Raw genomic sequence first — 20,526 nt, forward strand, 5'->3', positions numbered from 1 at the left:
GTGGCCATGGACCACAAGAACAATCACTCCAAAGCCCATGCAAGACAATGAACTCCACAGCCCAAAAGCTCTTATCCCCTGACTTTCCTAGGGAGAGTAAAAGAAAGGTATTCACCCCAAATAGAGAGAGATGATAGACAAAACAAAGCTTTCTTGTACAACCTGGTGAAGTCTCCCAGGGTTCCTCACAGGAGCATGGATGACTTAAGGCCAGGTGCACAATGGAAAAGTTCCATTTCTGGCCAACTTTTTCTCTTTCTTGTGTATGTGTTTGCATGCCCCTGTGTGGGTAGATACATGTATGGGTGAAAGTGTGCATGTGCATATACACATTTGTGTATGCAGAATCCAGAAGACAATGGCAGGTGTCGTCCCTCAAGTGTCATGTAGTTATTCTTGTTGAGACAGGGTTTCTACTGGCATGGAATGTGCCAATTAGACTAGGCTGGCCAACTAGTGGGTCCCAGGAATATGCTTGTCTCTGCCTCCCCAGCACTAGGATTACAAGCATGGGCCATCAGAACCAGCTTATTTAAAGGTCAGTTCTAAGGATTGAGCTCGTTCTTGTGTTTACAAGGCAAACCCTTCATCAACTCCCTAACCCTTTATGTCACATATATTTAAACATTTTTAAAACCCAGTATATAGATCAGGCAGTGAAGACTACAGGTCGAATTCTCAGGGAGGTCAGAAGATCATATGGGAGTCTTAATACCCTTTCTTATCCCTCTAAGTGTCATTGGGAACAGTCCCATTACCACAGGCTCTGTGGTTCTGTTTATGTTGTTGCTGTGACTGTGGGCTAAGATGTCTTGTAGGTCATCACAACCACTCTGCCCCATGATATGGACTATCATGTTAAGCTGAGTAGACACACTATGATGTTCAAGTAGAAGGTAAAAACTGACAGTGTTGGAGTGTGTCACACAGACAGGGTACGCTGGCACTGTTCCTGAGGCCCAGGCTGTGAGGAGCCAAGTCTTTTCTTGATTCCTTGATAAAAAGCAATCAACGTATACCTGGAATTCCATGACATTCACTCCCAACCACAGAGCAGAGAGGGAGTAGTAGAACATGGGCAAAAGGAAGCCCAGAGAGGCATATGGACATTTGCTCCAATGCAGGTTATTCCAAGCCAAATCCAAAGAGGTGGGGGAATAGATAAGAATGTGCATTCAAGTTAAAGTCCACCTCAGAGGATCACTCTGTGAGTTGGCTTTGCTTCATGCTCCAACACATCCCTTCACATAAGCAAGCCATCAAGCTTGAAGCTGAGCACCAGCACTGTGATGTCTGTGACTTTTCCATTTAGGAACTGCTGAAGCTCAGATGTGGACAGGCTCAGAGGTGAAGGGATGAGCTACAAAGATAGTGAGTAGTGGAGCCCAGCTTTGAACCTAGGCTCGTAGACTTTACATGCAATAGAGGGAGGTGCTCAGTTGTGATTTCACCATGACCCTGCCATTGCGACATTTATGATCAAGATCACCTTATCCAAAAGTCTTCTTGATTAGAGAGCCTGGGAGCCAGGGCACCCCTGTGGGACCTCCTCTTTCTAATTATCAGTCCTAGAGAGTAGTCATGAGTGTCTAATGTACTACAGCACACAGTGCTGATGCTCCATCAACAAGGATCTCCACCTTCCAACCGCCCTTACTAATGGTCCGTAAGAACGTAGTCCTAAGGCCCCATCAGGCAGGCAAGACAGTGCACACAGGTAATAAGCCCAGCATGAGAAGACCAAGAGTTCAAAGTGAGGTGGGGTAGAGTACACATAATAACACAGGTCCAGGAACCACAGACATCTTTACGGACTTATCTATACCCAATAACTTTCCAACCCCATTTCCAACTGGGCAATGTAGGTTTTTATACAGGTACCCTATAGAACTCAGTGAAAACTGGGTCCCTATTACAATTTCTACAAGGCCAGGCCTGCTATAGAAACTTTCAACCTCTCAGCCCAAGTGCCTATGTGTAAATGGCCCCTCAAGGCCTAAATGTGGAGTCTAATGAGACTGGAAGTCCAAAAGCTACTGATGTGACCTGATTGCCCTGTGACTGAAATGCTGAGGGAGCCACACACTTTGGGCTTAGTGGCATACTCCTTACAATTAACTATCGTATAGGATTGCTGTTGGGCTTTTTACATGTTCTGAAAGTTTATTCATGTTACAAAGTCAGGCTACTAGATACTTGATACTACATACTTGCATATCTCAGACATGGCTGGGAGAAGACAGCTCTTTGTTCTTGGGTATGTGGCAGAAGACTGTCTTTCCTGGGTGTTTGTCTCCCTAAAAATTCAAGGCAGTGATATTCTTAAGAGGCACATTTCTTGAGGGTGATGTGTCCCGGGGGAGGAGGGTTTTTGATGGCATCAGTGCCTTTCCAGGAGCTTCCTTCCTCTCTGATGTTCAGCAGAGAAGTGGCCAACTGCAACTCAGGAAGCAGTTCTCACCAGAGCCACCAGTGCCTGTACCTTGGATGCCACAACACTCTAGGTGCAAAGAATAAATGCCTACTGTCTGAGTCTCCTGGGCTACCATACTTAGCTATGGCAGCCCACACTCAGATGGTCCACACTGTAACCAGATGTTACAGGAAACTGCCACAAGCACAGCTAACCATGGCCTGGTAGGGCTGCAGTTGTGCAAGGATCTGGCACCAATGATGGCAGAGAAGCCATCGGAGAGTCTTGTGATAGTCTTGACAACTTGAGTTTGATACCCATTTTTCTTCTTCTATCTCAATGGCAAACTATTATGGAAACAAATCTTCGAGCATATCTGTGACGGATTTTCCACATTGGGCTAGTTGAAATGGAAAGACCCACCTTAAATATGGAAGACACTGTTCCATGGGCTGGAGTACTGGACTGAATTAAAAGCAGAAAGTGGGGCTGGAGAGATGGCTCAGCGGTTAAGAGCACCGACTGCTCTTCCAGAGGTCCTGAGTTCAATTCCCAGCAACCACATGGTGGCTCACAACCATCTGTAATGGGATCTGATGCCCTCTTCTGGTCTATCTGAAGACAGCTACAGTGTACTTTGATAAATAAATAAATAAATAAATCTTAAAAAAAAAAAAAAGGCAGAAAGTGAGTTCACTTTCAATGCAGAAAGGCATTCACTACTCTGCTTCCTGACTGAACACATGGCCTGCTGCTTCATGTTCCTGCTGCCATGACTCTTTCTCCATGATGGACTGCACCCTCAAACATGAGACTAAATAAACCCTCCCTCCCTTCTGTCCTTCCTTCCTTCCATAGGCTTTATTATTATTATTATTATTATTATTATTATTAGAAAGATAACCAATATGAAGCTTGTTTTGTGAATGGAGACTCTGCTTCCTCTGACCCAACTCCCTGTTCACAGAATTAGCACCCTCAGGAATGGAAAATGGCAATCACCCTTGAGCATTTGATTGACAAATTGGGCAAATTCACTCTGTGAAACCTTGAGGGGAGACAACATGTATCAATCTTCCCTGGTTTTGTCTTTTTAGTCAGTTAAGAAACCAAAACCCTCACTAAGAAATTGCAAAAGCCAGGTGAGGAGGTGCACGCCTTTAATTCCAGCACTCAGGGAAGCAGTGGCAGGCGATCTCTGAGGTAGGCTGGTCTACAAAGTCAGTTCCAGGGCTGTTACACAGAGAAACCCTGTCAAGAGAGAGAAAGAAAAGGAAAAGAAAAGAAATTTCATAAAAGACTTATAAACATTGTTCCCATCTTCTCCAAGAATCCATTGCTCTCAATTAGAATAACTGCTTTTTCTGTTACAAGGAAATAGCGTACAAGAGGAGATGCTGCTGGTTGCTTAAGAGAGAAATCAAGTTTATGCTCCTTGGAAAAGGCATGGCCAAGTCCCTTCTGTTCAGGCGAGGCTAATGTGGTGTCTCCAGGTCAGAAACACATGCAGCAATGGAGTCTCTGGACTAGATGCCAGCTGACACATGCCACAGGCAGTGGGGGACAACAGGATCTCTGCTATCTTCTGAGGTAGTGGTCATATGGATGCAGACTAGAATCCCTGTGTGAGGCCTAGAGTTCCAGACCACTAATCAATAGCCGATAATCCCTTCTCTGGGAGGTCAGAAGTATACATATGTCAAGAAACTTCTAACCTCAGCAGGCCCTACTTTACATTACTCCTGCCCTACAGATTTGCAAACACTATCCTACCAGTACCAAGCGCCTGCCTTGTGGTCATCATCTCTCTCTTTGCAAGCTAATTGCTACCCCGAATCCTTTCTAAGTAAAAAAAATTAAGCACTACTTCATCTCTCTCCTTGGCAAGGCCTGCTTTGTCCCCATCAGCTGGATGTCATTTTTCCCTAGCTAAGTTTCCACAGATTTTGTGCCATTGTGTATAAACATCTGGCCTTCCGTGTTGCATGGTGCATATGAACCCACAAATGACCCCTTTTCTGCAAGCCAGCTTCAGGAGAGAAGACTCCTGATTTACTTCTGAATCCAGGGTGTATGGCAGATAGTCCATCAGGAAGGAAATAAGAAGGAAACAAAGGGACAAAGGAAGAAGCCAGAGTCTGTGTCCTTTCCAATAACTTTTATGGTTCTGGAGTTGGCGAAAACAAGCTGAGCTTGCTTCCACAGACCATTAACATTTCCATATCCACGCTCAGCTTGCTAATAAAAGCATGTGCAGGATTCTGAAAGGCCCTATAAGAAAGATTTTATATCCTGGTTTTAGCATCTCTGGCATCTGTGGCATCTAACACCCGAGAAGGCAATTCCTCTGAGGTGTCGTTAGCTTTCTATGTGCCTTCAAAGCCACAGAGACAATGTGCTGGACTCTGCAAAGGATGCTAGTTTCCTTTCCAGCTGCTGCAACACACACACACACACACACACACACACACACACACACACACACACACACACACACTTCTTAGCTACCACTGGAATTGTCATTGGCTTTGTGTGCCTTCAAAGGCACCATGAGAGTCACAGCCCAATGCTATTATTGGGGCTGCCCACTTCCTGGTGTGATATCAGAAGAACCCTCCAAAGTCTCTTTGTGTGTACAGTTCATGTGAGTGTGGAGTGATGCAAACATTATTTTTCTGGTGAAATGCCTGGTCTGCAAAGCCAACCCAATTTTTATCTCATAGTTTCCTGGTGAAGAAAGGTCTAGAGAGCAATAATCCAAATAGTAACAGCCCTTATTTTACCCAAACTGATAGAAAGAGAACAGCGCCTGTGGCACCCTCAAATCTAAAATACTATTCATATATATGGTGGCATTTAACATATCAAGAATCTTGTGGTAGGGATCAAGATTCTGTCGATACTTCCATTGAGTCATCCATCAACCAGAGTTCAGGCTGTCAACGTGCCCTAAACAGTAGTTGTCTGTTATGGTGGCATTCAGGCAGTTTCTACTTCAAGCAGCCTCTAAGGCAAAGCATTCCCCTGAACTATGAATGGTAAGGATTCCTTACCTGGGCCTGATGGGCACATGGGTGGGGGTGTCCAAACACTGCCAAATGTTTACCACCCCTGATAATGCCAGCAATGCAGCTCAATCATTGTGATCATAAGAAGTACATCCTGTGTGCCCTGCTCCCACCCACATCCACTGTCATTTTCAAGGGCTGTCAATACTCCCAAGAGATTGATGGGTAGGAGCTTACGAACTCACAGTCTAAGATCCATATCACCACTACATATTACCATATTGCCATGTTATAGATATGCATATTGTACAGTTAGAGGGAGAAAGGGGAAAGGCAGGAAATGGAGCTAGTGTTGGCTGAATGCAACTCCATGCAAGTCGGAGTCAGCCTCATAGATAAGGAGGTCTGGATATGGACTCAACCACTTACATAGAACGCTGGGTCCCTGGTCCTTTGCTTTCTGAGCCTCCCATGGCTAGGACGGAGGACTGAACTTTAAGGCTCTCATTTTGGATGAAGTGTAAACTTAACGCTGCCATTAGAAGCGCCTCTGCCTTTCTGATCGACACCGTCCGAGTCAATGGGACTTAGTTCTGCATCATCTTGGGCTTCCTGACACTGATGTTTTCCTTTCCTCCTCCGGCTCCTGCGTCTTTTTTTTTCTTTTCTCACTTCTAAATTTGTTTTCTCATTTTTTATTAATTCTTTGAGATCATATCATGTATTTGAATCACATTTCCCTTCCTTGCCCCAATTTCTTCCAGACTCGCTCCTAGTCTATTCCTACCCAACACTGTGTCCTCTTTTTTATAGCCCATCTAGTGCAGCTTGTGTGGCTGATCCTTACTTTCCCTCTACCCGGAGCTATCCATTGCCAATAGCTGAGGAGCTCTTGGCAACCCCTTTCCGTGCTGGGATGCTGCGTCTTCACATCCGTGGACTGTGGGGGCAAGACCAGGGAGTGAGCACTGGCTCAATGATGAAGCAAGTAAAAGTATTTTTCAAATCATTTCTTCACCTCATTATTTTATTCATGCAACACTTCGTTCAACTCTCTCACAACCCTAGGAGATGTACATGTATTTAATTCTCATTTTTAAGATCAAGTACATTTTCTGAATCTTTTTTATTACAGGACCTATGTCTACACACATCTCTACCTGTAGGACATGGCACTACATCATTCCCAGGAAAGAGTGCGCGTAAAAACCTGTGATGTCAAGGCGACCTGTGATAGATGGTGTTTTAGCTCAGAGTCGTTGGCAGGAGGAAACCTCAGGCGAGCAATCATCTCCATCGATTGGCCTGTGGGAGTGTCTGTGTTTGTGAGACATTTTCTTTATTGTCAATGTTTGTATGATGGCCCAGGCCACTGTGGGTGGTGACAACCCTAGGCATGTGGGCCTAGGTTATGGAAGAAAGCAGTCTGAAAAGGCCATGAAAACCGAGCCAGTAAGCAGAATTCCTCTACTGTCTCTGTATCTGTTCCTGCCTCTAGGTTCTTGCGTGAGTTCCTGCTCTGATTTCTCTCAGTGATGGGCTGTGATAGAGCAGTACAAGCCAAATAAATCCTTTCCTCCACTAAGCTACTTTTGCTTATGGTGGTTATTATAGCAACACAAATCAAAGCAGAAGAGGGAAGAAGCCAAAGAAAACTTAGGCCAGGTTGTCAGTTAAGAGACAGTGCCTGGAGTGTATGGAGTGCACCCCATGTGAGCATAAGGACTCAACTTTGGAACCCTAGAATCCATATAAAGCCAGATGCAGTACTGCACATCTGTAATCCCAGCACTCCTCCAGCAAAATCTGAGACAGAGACAGGGCAAGTCCAGAAGTTTGAGGGCCAGCTAGCCTAGTAGCCACAACGGTAAACAAGAGACCTCATTTACCATGGAGACAGGAAATCCTCCTGAGAGTCCTGCAGAAAGTCAGTGTAAAGTATAATTAACACAACAGGCTTTGAATGCCACTCACTCTTGCATGCCCGTTGCATAATAAGCATGTACTGAGCTTTTGTTGTATGAATGGCACAAGAAGGAAGAGTCAAGCAACAAAGGCCTTTACTGCAGGTGGAGAGCAGGTGTAGCATGGCAATTCTTTCCCTGTGGGACCTGCTAAACCAAACCTCAAAGGTTCCACCTCAGGAGAACAGGCTAACATGAGTGGTTTGAGTCTGGCAGTCAAATATGGGCTATGCAGTGATGTCATCTGACCTTGAATCTACATATGGCAATGTTTAGTCCTGCTGGAATTTTAAGAAGAAACTGTAAAGGTCTCTGAGAACCATCTGGCAAGAAGGAGCACAGGTCTTCTGTCCTCCTCTCCCCAGGTACACCATGGTCCACAGGCAGGCCCATGGCATGCTATGGCTCAGGAGGGACTCCCCTTCAGAGCCCTGAGCAGGTGGCACATAATCCCATACAAAAAGAAAGAAAAAAAATCCCACATCTGGCCAATACAAAAAACAACCTTCTAAAAATCTCTAAGAAAAATATCCCAAGTTCAGGACTTAAATATCCATATACCATAAACATTTTAAAACTGGTTCATTTCTAGATTTCTTTACCTGTATGTATTCAAAGTCTGGCATTTTAAAATTACTGATCCCTCCTACTTAACTACTACAGACTTTTGAATTTTAATCAAGTAGCTGTAGTAACCTAATTCTTTTTTTATCAATTAAAAAAAAGTGCCTGAATCCCAGTATCAAAAATTCATTGATTGTGTTTGATGTTAAAAAGAAGGTTTCAGGAATTGTGACTACATTTTGGGGTCCCTCTATAGTTACCAGATGATACAGGGAAAATTAGGGTCCCCTGGGGTTTCTTTGTTTCATTAATAAACAAATTTAAGAATAAATTCCAACCGAGGCTTAGGGATTAAAAGAGGAAAGCTCTAAGTCAGGCAGGCTATAAACCCCTATCCCCAAGGAGAAACATGGAGGAGAGAGGAAAAAATGCCATGTCATTTATTAAACTGGCTTAGAGGTCAGACACATGGTGGACAGACACATGGTGGATAAGGGGAGTGATGGTTTGTGTAGGCTTGGCCCAGGGAATGGCACTATTAGAAGGTGTGGCTCTGTAGGAGTAGGTGTGTCACTGTGGACATGGGCTTTAAGACCCTCATCCTAGCTGCCTGGAAGTTAGTATTCTAGCAGCCTTCATATGAAGATGTAGAACTCTCAGCTCCTCCTGTACCATGCCTGCCTGGGTGCTGCCATGTTCCCACCTTGACGATACTGGACTGAACCTCTGAACCTGTAAGACAGCCCCAATTAAATGTTATCATTATAGGAGTTACCTTGCCTTGGTCAAGGTATCTGTTCACAGCAATAAAACCCTAACTAAGACAGTGGGCTTTAGAGAAAGAATAAGGAAGACCAAAATGTTAGCAAAGCCCAAAATGTTAGGGAAAGCATGTTTAGAACAAATACAGAAAGAAGGGAAGGGAAAAAAATCACACTTTTCTGAACAATCTGATTTTCAAATCAGGCAGACTTATGAAGCAGCATAGTTGCAGCCCCATAATCCACTGGCTGCCCTTGGGATGGGAGTCTGGGGAAGGAAAAGTCTTCCATTAAAGGAGTAGTTCTTCCACCCATCTCTTTAGCATGACTTAAGGAGAACTTGCCTTCCTAAGATGGTCCTCAGCTAAGTGACTGACCACAGGGCCAGTCGGTAGGTAATGTTAGGTCTCCAGCCAGGGAAGGCTTTTTCTACTCTAACAAGACCTCTGGAAAGCCCCAATTCCTACACTAACATCTTTTCACTGTACCTGAGACACTATAGTCTGGCCACAACTACGCTTGAGGAACAAAACAGACCATTAAAATGACCACTAAACAAATGACTTCTAAACCATTCATGGTTCAAAATGGAATTACTTAAACAAACAGTCCAGAACTCATTCATTCCTCCATGCCATCTAAACTTTCCCCCCACTGTGCTGGGCCCTGCTAGAGTCTCCCCAGACCTGATCTTGTGCCCTGAGCCCTTGGAGGAATGAATGATATCACTGTTTCAAGGTTTCCATGATGAGAGGACGGACATCTCCCACCATGGTCAGGTTTGCTAACAATCTGTAGAAAGGACACTGATCTCACAGTGGAAGCCATCTCTACACCCACACCAATAATCAAAAGAGGCCTGATCCATGCTCTGTCCCTGCAGGCATCCCAAGACAGTAGTATGCAGGACAGGGAGGCCAGAAAGTCTCCTAGTAATCAAGAAACGCCTCAAAGGAAACTCCAGCCTTCCATGCTCCCTGAAACAATCTGTCACAATTACTGGACTCATCTGGAAAATCCGGAAGGCTAAGCCAGTCCACTGGGTCACTCGTGACTGACACAGAGCAGCAAGTGCTTCAGCACGAAGAGGGAAGAGGTGAACTGCATCAGGGCCTCTTGTTGAAGTGTATGCTTTCCTTTCCTCTCACAATTTATATCTCCATTTAATGACAAAATGAATTATCCTCCAAAATAGCAAATGTTCACTACCTTTCTAAATAATAAAATACATTTTCCCAGCACACAAACTGATCGCTTTACTCTTACACCAGAACTGATGTGAAATTACATGTCATGAATTATTCATGTCACTCAATTTAATTCAATTATTTTTACTGAATTTCATATCTAATCCATAAAAAAAAATGTTTAACTCAACCACCCCCAAAATCACGCCCGCATTCTTGAATAATAGATTTCTTGCAAAATTTCAAGGAAGATAAGTGGCTATCTGGTTGGAAATGGCAAGGCAGATCACAATCACGATGATGAAAATAATTTTAACTATTTAGCCATACCTCCTGTTCTATTTACTGACTGATGTCTCATGGAAGATAGCCTATTTAATATCAAACTAGAATCAGAGCAGCAGGGAGAGCGTCTCAGATCCAATTACAGCACCACAACCATTTAGCTTTTCTGCAGAATTCATACCTAGAGCAGGCCAATGGCCAGAACGTGGCAGCACCACACCCAGTGCAAAGGGACTTGCTAAAAAAAGACTCTGAATAGCTCAGGAAAAGCCATCTTTCCCTCTCCCTAGACATAAGCCCTTTGCAGCCACACCACCATACGCCCCAGCTTCTCAGCCTTCCTCGTACCACTTTCTCCCTGGAAATGTTGACACTTTATCTGATGGTCTTCCACTTGTCTCCTGATCTGCCTGTCCACCCCAAATCCCACCATCACCTTGGGCCATCTCAATGTCCACAAAGTTCCTCTCCATCTTTGGATCCCCTTTGCTTATACCACTCACAGTGTAGCTACCTCCAAACATGTGCCCCTCTACCAATGCAGCCCCAGAGCCAACAGGCCCTTATGTAATGCTGCCTTACATGGTCATTCCCAACACCCCTGTTCTCTTCAGCATCACGCTTCCACTGTCTCGGCCCTAATCCATTCTCTGGATGCGCTTGCCCTTCCAGCCAGAGCACAGTTTAATCCCTTTCTTTTTCACGGGCCAGGGAACAGCTTGCTTGCTTCCTTGCTCACCTGCCTGTCTGTTTGGGGACAGGGTCTCATGTACTTCAACCTGGCCTCAAACTCCATGTAGCAGAAATGACTCTGAACTTCCAGTCCTCCTGTCTGGACTTCCAAAGTGTGCACCACTGCACCCAGTTTACTGAGTGCTGTGGATGAAACCTAGAGATTGGTGCAGACCTGGCAAGCATTCTACCAACTGAGCCACATGTCCATCCCTAGTCATCTAGCTTTGTCCTTCCTTTATGCCATCAATGTCCAGGGACCTGCTCCCTACCCCGTGGCTCCCACAGACTGGGTTGTTCTGACAGAGCAGGCTGCATGTACTGCTGAGCCCAGGTCTCTTTCCCTTTGGCTTCTGCCTTTTGTCATCTTTCCTTACCAGCTTCAGAAGCTGTCTTGACTCCTAGAGAGACCTGTGTGCTTGATAGATACTTTATTCATTCATTCATTCATTCATTCATATATATATTTGAGTCTTGCCTGCATACCTTGCTTGTTAACAACACCTGCAGCATGCTGGGTAACACCATTCACTCTTTCAGCATTACTATGCTAACATACAGAGTATTCTCTTTAAAATGGTGCCATTCTTGTGATTGTCACAATCCCACCTTTCTGGTAGACTCATATCTGCAGTGGCCAAAGGCACAACTCCAAAGTTAGAGTTGGAACCCAGAGATCCTAAAGTAGTTAAGAATATGGTACAGGGGTAAAATGTCCCCACAGACTTCTATTTTAAAAGTTGGCCCCCAGCTGGTGGTGGTATTTTAAGAGATCATGGAACGTTTAGAAAGTGGGCCTAGGGAAGGGGTATGCTTTGAGATTTATAACCAGCCTTATTTCCAGTCCTGTCTCTGCTTCCTGATCCACAGAGATGGTGGCAAGCAGACCTACAATCTCCCAGCATCATGATGCCACCATACCTTCCCTCCTGTGGTGGATTGTTTCCCCTAAACTAAATCAAAACAAATCTTCACTCTCTCATGCTGCAACCATGTCCACCCCCACCAGATCCCTGGACTGTTCTGAGCATCTGCCTCTTCCTCACCCCAACCTACAGAACACAGCTTGAGGATAGCACAGCCATGGGCTGATGCAATGATAAGTATAGATAGACGCCAGCCTCGTGCAGATCTGTGCTCTATGGAGTCCCTCTCCGGGCTCCAACCAGCCCCCTCTCCACCTCCTCTTTCTCAAACCTTTACATGCCTTAGGATCCCACATCATCATCTCACTCCTACCTCACAGAGAAAGCTAGGAACCGCCCACCATTGCCAGCAGCATCCATGCCAAGAGCCTCATGGCACCCATACTCTCTCAGTGGCATTTTTAAGTTACTAGCTTTCACTGAGTTCTAAAATCCTGAGCAAGACAAGCGCAAACAAAAGCTTCCCCCTTGCATGTGTGGTGTGTATTAGTCCACGTTTCCAAGCTATCAGCCTCTCCCAATTAGTAGAGCAAGCACTCACCTCAACCATGAGAACCCCACAGCATACTTAGTTGGCTCAGGTAATTGTGCTCTTCAGTAGAGGAATTAATTCTATCATGGCCAAACACAGACAAGAGAATCTGCAAGAATCAATTTCCAACCAATCTCTCAGTTGTCCAGTCTCCTAACAGTGTCTCCCACTGGCCAACACACTAGAGTCAGAGAGCCAGAAAGCCCTTTGGAGTATACGCAGCCCATCCAAGCACAGGGCAGGTCTAGAAAATCAAATGGAGAATAACATTCAGAAGAATTGATTGAGTACAACCAAAACTGATCCTTGGCAATGTTGGGGGCTCTAGAGGACTTGGAAACACCGGATCTGTAGTCTGTGGCCCACTTCCATTCTTTTTTTTTTTTTTAAGATTTATTTATTTATTGTAGAAGTACATTGTAGCTGTCTTTGGACACACCAGAAGAGGGCATCCGATCCCATTACAGATGGTTGTGAGCCACCATGTGGTTGCTGGGATTTGAACTCAGGACCTCTGGGAGAGCAGACAGTGCTCTTAACCGCTCTCTCCAGCCCCGGCCCACTTCCATTCTTAAAACGGCACTGCCCTGCTCCTCTTCTGGCCTAGGGTAATAAAACTGACACTAACTGCTGCAGCCTCTGCCCACCCCCATTTGTTTCTCTTGACCCTGACCATACTTTTGTAGGTAGTGTCTTTGCTAAACTGCAGTCATTCACCCTGAGTACACTTCTCCTCGGATCTCAGCCTGCCCCGGGAGCTTCGAGTACTGTAGAAACAACCCCAAACTTCACTGTTCCTAGTATTCTACCCAAGTTATAATTCTGGAACATATCCCTCCAGCCATATTGCCTCTTCTGCAGAAAGGCTCACCTTCACTGACCATCTGGAACTTTCTAAGAATTGAGCACCCGACACGTTTTTTATCTGGCACAACATCTCGGAACAGTTTTCTCTCCAAGATGAGAGTTGAGTGTGAATCATTTTTGGGACCCACATGCTGATCAGAAAATCAAATACACACAACAGTGCCTTACCCTAATTGCTTCTCCATTTAAGTGCACCCCACACTTGAGTCATTCAACCCACACCACCAGCAGAAAATGTGTAACCAGTCCTCTGCCACTTCCTCCAGATGCTATGGAATGTGACCAACAAAAGCACAAATGACATGCCCTGCTGTGTCCTGTCACCTTGTTCAACACAACTCTTTTCTTTCCACAAAGGCCTGTTCATATTTTATTATAAAGATCTGCATTTTGTGGACAAATTATATATCACTATTAGAATATGCCAGAAATAATGCCCCAGATAATGGGTCTCCATGGAGCTAATAGCTTCAGCTCTCCAAGTGATCTTATGCAGATATAACTCTGCACTGTAAGGAGGCAGAATTGTAGTCTATATAGATGTCCAAAAGGCTAAAATGTGACCCCTGATCCCAAGTGTTCACAAGAGGTTTGCAAAGTCCTGGGAACAGAGGTATTTTCTCTGGGGCAGCGGTTCTCAACCTTTCTAATGCTATGACCCATTAATACAGTTCCTAATGTTGTGGTGACCTTCAGCCATAACATTATTTTCATTGCTACTTCATAACTGTAATTTTACTACTGTTATGGATAATAATGTGAATATCTGTGTTTTCCAATGGTCTTAGGCAACCCCTGTGAAAGGGTTGTTTGACCAAAAAGGGGTCACAACATATAGGTTGAGAAACACTGTTCTGGAGTCTCCAAAAACTGCTTTAAGTGTGGCTATAAATTATAGAGATCAGGTCAAACATTGCAAATTAAGGACTGTGTCAAAGATGATGTATAGGGGTACAGGGAAGCAGTGGAAAACAAGGGCATCCAGAGGGCTGTGGCTTGGTTATGGAAAATCTCAGAGACTATGCTGAAGCATTTGAACATTGTTATAATGTCATGGGACCTCACAGAAATCCCTTGAGTGAAGACATGGCTAGACCCACAGTATTCCCAATCACAGTGGGCCTAAGGAAGGCCATGGAATTAGACCATACCATACAGAATTGGTTGCACCCAGAAGGGTTGCTTTTCAAATACATGAAATGAAGCCCTATGTGGGAATTAGTCTTTGTGCAGAACAACTCTAGAAGTAAAAGAAAAGGGATGGGTTGGGGGTTGAACAGGAAAGTTAAGAGAAGGGAAGACCACAGAATCACAGCTCAAGAAAACCACTTGCTGGAGATGGTGCAGGCCATACACCAGTGAGAGGCATCTCCACTGTGAGGGTTAAGAAATGCACTTGACACAGACACTGCAGAAGGGATGGAAGGACCAGAGGAGTGACTTTGCTGGTAAGAATATGGAAGTCACGCTCCATCAGAAGACTGTGAAAAAGCGTACGGCGCATTTCCAGAGCATCTTCCCGAGGTATTCAATACACACGCTGGTAAGAAACAGGCTTGTATGAATGGCTCCTCTAAACAAATGCTAAACCTTTTTTCAGCAGTGAGACTAACATGGTTGACTCTCTTTTGGTGCCAGACACCTTCCCCATGGGAATCTCAACATCCAGTAAGCTAGGAGAGGCTTCAGAAAAGCCCCAGGCCCACAGAGTCTGCAGTCTGAAAAAATCATCTAGAGATAATTAAAAATGATATAAACCAGGGGTGAAAACCTGTCTACTATAATCCTGGGTATATATGTGCATGCCTGTGTGTGTGTGTGTAAAGGTGGGCACACACACACTACAGTGTGCATGTATGTTGAGGTCAGAGACTGCCTTGGGTGTCAGTCCTCACCTGGTTATTGAAAGATTCTTTTCATTGTTCCATTATATATGCAAGTCAGTTGACATGAGCTTCCAGGCATCCCCAGGTCTCTATCTCTCATATTTCCATAGGAGTCCTGGAATTAGAGAAGACTAAACTATGCTCTGGGAGTTTGTGTCAGTTCTGGAGATTCAAACTCAGGTCCTTAGACTTGTGTAGCATGTGATTTTACCCATTTCTCTAGGCCCTGTGTCTTACAATCAGAAGAAAATTTTCATTAGAATAGACTAAGTCTTTCTTGTTTCAAACTCATCCTCAAACAACATATTAATGAACTAACGTAGAGAGATAAGGGACAAGAGCGTGAGCCTCAGTCAAGATAGAATGATACCACTGGCCAGGAGCTCAGATATGTCTCTGGAATGTGTGAGTATATGTGTGATGTAGTCAGACTCCGCTTACTGCCTGAGAGCCCTAGAATGAAAAATACAGGCTTCTGAGAAGGAGAAACAGTTGCTCCACTAAGGGTGAGTACGTTCCCCTAGCTCAAATGTCCTAGTTAGGTTTCTATGGCTGTGATGAAACACCATGACCAAAATCTAGTTGGGGAGGAAAGAGTTTATTTGGCCTTCACTTCCACAAAGTAATCCATCATTGGAGGAAGTCAGGACAAAAGCAGTGCTGGAACTCAGAGGCAGGAGCTGATGCAGAGGCCATGGTGGGGTGCTGCTAACTGACTTGCTTCCCATGGCTTGCTCAAGCTGTTTTCTTAGAGAACCCAGGACCACCAACCCAGGGATGCACCACCTTCAATGGGCTGGGCCCTTCCACATTAAACACTAATTAAGAATATACCCTACAGCCAGATCTCATGGGAGTGTTTTCTCAATTGGGGTTCTTTCCTCTCAGATGACTCTAGCTTGTGTCAAGTTGACATAAAACTAGCCAGCACAGCTAACTCTGTAGATGTCAAAGCTGAGACTTGATTTGAGCGCACTGACTTTTTACTTGCTCCTGGCACGAAACCCCAAGCTAGCAAAGACTACATTGGCAATGGTTTTGGACTGCAGGGTATAATGCCTGAACACATCCCTGGTAGTTCCACTGTCCAAAAGACGGAGTGAATGACTTCACCTCTTCACCTCTTCACTAAAATTCCTCATCAGACAAACAGAATTACCAAACTGCTCTTTCAGAGGCCAATAAGGTAGTTTCAGATGCATATGTCTGGATGTCAACCATGTGCCTCAAGACACAAAGAAAGCATGGATGTTCTTAGCAAGCCAATGCTGCAAATACTATTTAAGTCAATTTGAAATCAAGCACCAGGAAGGAAAGCGTTAACACTGCCTTTGCCTGTGATAGCTAAGGCTTCCTCTGCCTCTGCCAAAGTACTTACTTTAAAGGCAGTCGCTACATTCACTTCATCTCCTGGCCTTAATTTAGGTTCTGCTATGCTCGACAATTTCAATGCCAAGAGGACGAGACTGAGTGAGGAAGGGACATACTGGTCTGAACCTGGAGAGCTGATCTAATTGAAGTGAAAAAAAAATTAAAACCGTCCTCCATCTGCTCAGCACACCTGCTGATGGAGCGCAACCACAGGTAGGGAGGAAATCCATCAGAGAGCAGTTATAAATAGACTTTTATTTCATCTGCTAAGAGCTTGGCAGCCAAGGTGGGAGGGCTGCCTACGCGCTGGCAGCCAGGAGAAAGCACTGTGCTGCTTTTAAGCTTCGGTGGGAGGATCGGAGCGAAAGGGAACTAAAAAACAATGAAATCTAAAGTGGGATGAAATAAAATGAGGCGAAACTCCCCAAAGCTGATGTGGCCACCAACCAGCGTGCAGTTTAAGACTGTCAGACTGTGGTGAAAGATGGGGAGACCTGACGACAGGTTATGCCCCCTCGTAGGAATCGCGTGGAGACAGACAGGCTCACCCGTCATTTCTACAACAAAATTGGCAAACAGCGACCCCCTTTTGGTTATTTATAAGATGGAAAGGGAAAAAAGAGCGTGGCTCTGGGTCTGCCCTGCCACTAGCTGACAAACTAGATAGCATTTGATGGCTGGGGCTGATGTGTCCATGAAGGAGAAATGGGCATGTCAGTGGACCATCATGGCAGAGGCATTTGGGTTCCTCGTCCCCGATGAGAAACAGTCATTTTTCACATCCTGCTGCCTCTAGAATGGGCCTCACAGCCAGGTCAGCAAACAGCAGTTAAATTGGGGGGGATCAGTTTCAAGGGAGCACATGAAAGAGTCTGCTGGACACAATGGCTGCCCAAGGTGGACCTAATGTAGTATTTGGATCCAGAAACTCAAGGGCAAAATGTCAGCAGTTCTATTTCTAAATAAGGCCCTGGAGAAAGAGGTGAGGGAGAATGGGGGTGGTTATATTTATCTCACTTACAGAAGTATAGGTTCTCAGAAACCTCCCTCATCCCCAAGAACATTAAGGGTATCATCAAGAAGATAATGACCCACTATTCTGTCCCCACCAAGGACAACAAGAGAAATGGGAATGGCTGTGTCAAGGGAGAACCGAGTTAAATGAAAGAGCTTCCTGGCAGCAAAGGTTATTAAACACCAGGAAGGGAAAGCAGTGGAGACTAGGGGTGCTCCCTGGAGGTCTTTTCAAAAAGCAGAATAGCTTCCCAACTACCTGAGGTCACTTAGGTGCTGCCTGCCAGCTCCTGTGCCCTTGATCTGGGAGCTAGCTCGCCACCTGGTCCAGGTCCAGCCGAGGGACAGCTACTGCCCTTCTTTTGTAATGAGCTCTCAGAAGGAGAATAAGAACTAAGAAAATGGCAAGAGCACTCGTGGAACTAAAACTTGCTTTTCCTTATTTAAATAGTACATTGGGATTTTGTTTTCTTTCTTTTTCTACTCCTCCTCTTCTTCCTCCTCCTCCTTTATATATTTCCAGAAACGACGAAACTGCATCCTCACAGATCTGTTTTTCTAAAGCATTAACAGGAACACGGGTGGGAGATGGTGTGTGTGTGTGTTCTGAGCTCACGGCGCGGTCAGGCTCTGCGGTGCACTTGGAGGTGACTCTTAGGAAGCTGTGGCTCCAGCTGCAGGGTCACATGACTAGCCACAAGAGACCAACCCAAGAACCTCTTTACTATACAAGTCTAAACGTTTTAAAAAACATTTTGTTTTTAATTATGTGTACTTGTGTGTGTTATGTATGTTGTATACAGGAGTGCAAGTGCTCGTGAAGGCCAGAGAATGCATAAGGCCCCATGAAGGTAAAGGTATGAGCGATATGGGTGCTGGGAATAGAACTCAGGTCTTCCAGAAAGGCAGAGTGTGTGTGTGTGTGTGTGTGTGTGTGTGTGTGTGTGTGTGTGTGTGTATAAGAGAGAGATGAAACATTGAGTACAGAACTATAAAAATAAGGTATACAAACATATATATACATAAAAATAGAGAGATAGATTTACACACATACAGATATATTCAAAGTCCATGTCATCTGAACTCTATGAGTCTCTATTATTCCTTTATTTAAAGAAAGGGACAAGCTAGGGAATGTACAGACCCATGACTCAGGCCCTTCTTCCTCTGCTGTCACAACAATGGCTGCATACCAGGCTGTGTCTACTTGTCTGTCCTCCACTCCACTCAGGGCTCAGTTGGGTTGGGCTATGTATGCTGTCTCATCATTTCACCTAAGCCCAAGGGACAAGTATATGATGAGGATAAATCTGTGACTTACTGACTGGATGAATGGATGGATGATCTAGGATTTACCAAAGGATACATGTTCCCTACTAAAGGGGGCACGTGAAGAAGAGGAGGGGAGGAGGAGGAGGAAGAGGAGGAGTGGACAAGAAGACAAGGAAGAGAAGAAGAGTGGAGGAAAGCGGTAGAAGCTGAAACAGCAGAAGCAGCAACAGCATCTTGGGTTAGGGAGATTGCTCAGTTGGGACAGAGTACTCACCTTGTATCTTACTTAGGGTCTTACTGCTGTGAACAAACACCATGACCAAGGCAACTCTTATAAAAGTCAACATTGAATTGGGGCTGGCTTAGTTTCAGAGGTTCTATCCATTATCATCATGACAGGAAGCATGGCAGCGTGCTGGCAGACATGGTGCTGGAGAAGGAGCTGAGAGTCTATATCTTGAGCCACAGGCACCCAGGAGACTAGACTTCCACACTGGGCAGACTTTGAACACTAGGAGACCTCAAAGCTCAGTCCCACAATGACTGACTTCCTCCAACAAAGGCTACACCTACTCCAGCAAGGCTACACCTACTGATAGTGCCGAGGGCCAAGCATTCAAACACATGAGTCTGTGGGAGCCAAACCTATTCAAACCATCACACCTTGTCAGCATAAAGACCTAAGTTTGATCTACAACCGCTTAAATGACAGCAAAAAAGACAGGTATGGCGGTGGGCATTTATACTCCTGTGTGCTGAGAAGACAGGGACCTATGGGGTTTTTGGGCTCACTGGTCAGCCAGACTAGCTACTTGGTGAGTTCCAGGCCAGTAAAAGACTGTCTTAAAAACAACCCAAAGCCTGAGGAAAAGACACCTAAGGTGGTCCTTTGGCCTCCGTACACACATGCACAAAGTCACATGTGCACCTACAAATACACACACACACAAACACACACACACACACACACACACACACACAGAGGAGCACCTGCATGCACACAGCACATTACTCTTCTACTGAGCCCCTTACAGAGTGAACAAGCATTAAAAAGATACCAAGATCAATGGAGTTAGAGGCAGAAGGCTGGGTCTGTGGCACTGACCTTGCCACTGAAGACACCAGGCACTATACTTCTCTGAGCTGCAATTTTCTTAGGGGCTGGGTTGGAGGGGTGGGTGGGTGGGTGGGTTGGTGGTGGTGGCAGTGGTGGTGGTGGTTTGTACCTGTCTACCTGTCTCCTATCTGTAGCTTAGATAACATGAAAAAGGCCGAGAAGAGATGTACAAAGATGCTAACTTGGAAGAAGAATTCAGCAAGTACAGAAAAAGGAAGACCCTTCCCAGTTCCCGCCTTTCTGTCTGCAGCTCACTCACAGAATTGAGTAGGGATCAAGTTCAAGACGGCCAGTGGCCAGCTAGCACCAAGGAAGAGACCCAGGCCCTTGGGGAGGGCAATCCTGCCAGATCCAGCCTGGGAGGCGGGCCCAGCAAGCTCGGTTTGGCAAGCCCTGACTCCCACTGTTATTAATTCCCAGTGAGAACTTTATTGATGACTGGAGCTAACAGTCTTGTCTCCAGGATCCCTGGTGAATGGTAAAGAAACTGTCCGTTCTCCCAAAGTTTTTTAAAAGGTTCATAAACAGATTTCTGTAGTAATCAGCAAGTGCACAGAAGGCAGCACCCAAAGCAACACATCCACCGCACCGCCCCTTCTCGTCTGTAGTTGTGTCCTTTGTTTTGCA

At 45.2% G+C, this 20,526-nt stretch overlaps 1 protein-coding gene across 3 annotated transcripts in view; it reads right to left on the reverse strand.

The window, feature by feature from the left end:
* The window catches only part of Msra (methionine sulfoxide reductase A), a 319,877-nt gene that overhangs the window by 265,055 nt on the left and 34,296 nt on the right, over window positions 1-20,526 (reverse strand). Inside the window, exon 1 of one of the 3 annotated variants that reach the window (XM_087585479.1) lies at window positions 3,572-3,659. The exons of the other annotated variants lie outside the window; for them this stretch is intronic. The gene's annotated coding sequence lies outside the window, so the exon portion shown is untranslated. Of the gene's footprint in view, window positions 1-3,571; window positions 3,660-20,526 lie in introns of those variants that run through there. 3 annotated transcript variants of the gene reach the window in all.

Source organism: Rattus norvegicus, chromosome 15, assembly GCF_021556685.1.
Source record: "Rattus norvegicus strain SHRSP/BbbUtx chromosome 15, alternate assembly SHRSP_T2T, whole genome shotgun sequence".
NCBI lineage: Eukaryota > Metazoa > Chordata > Mammalia > Rodentia > Muridae > Rattus > Rattus norvegicus.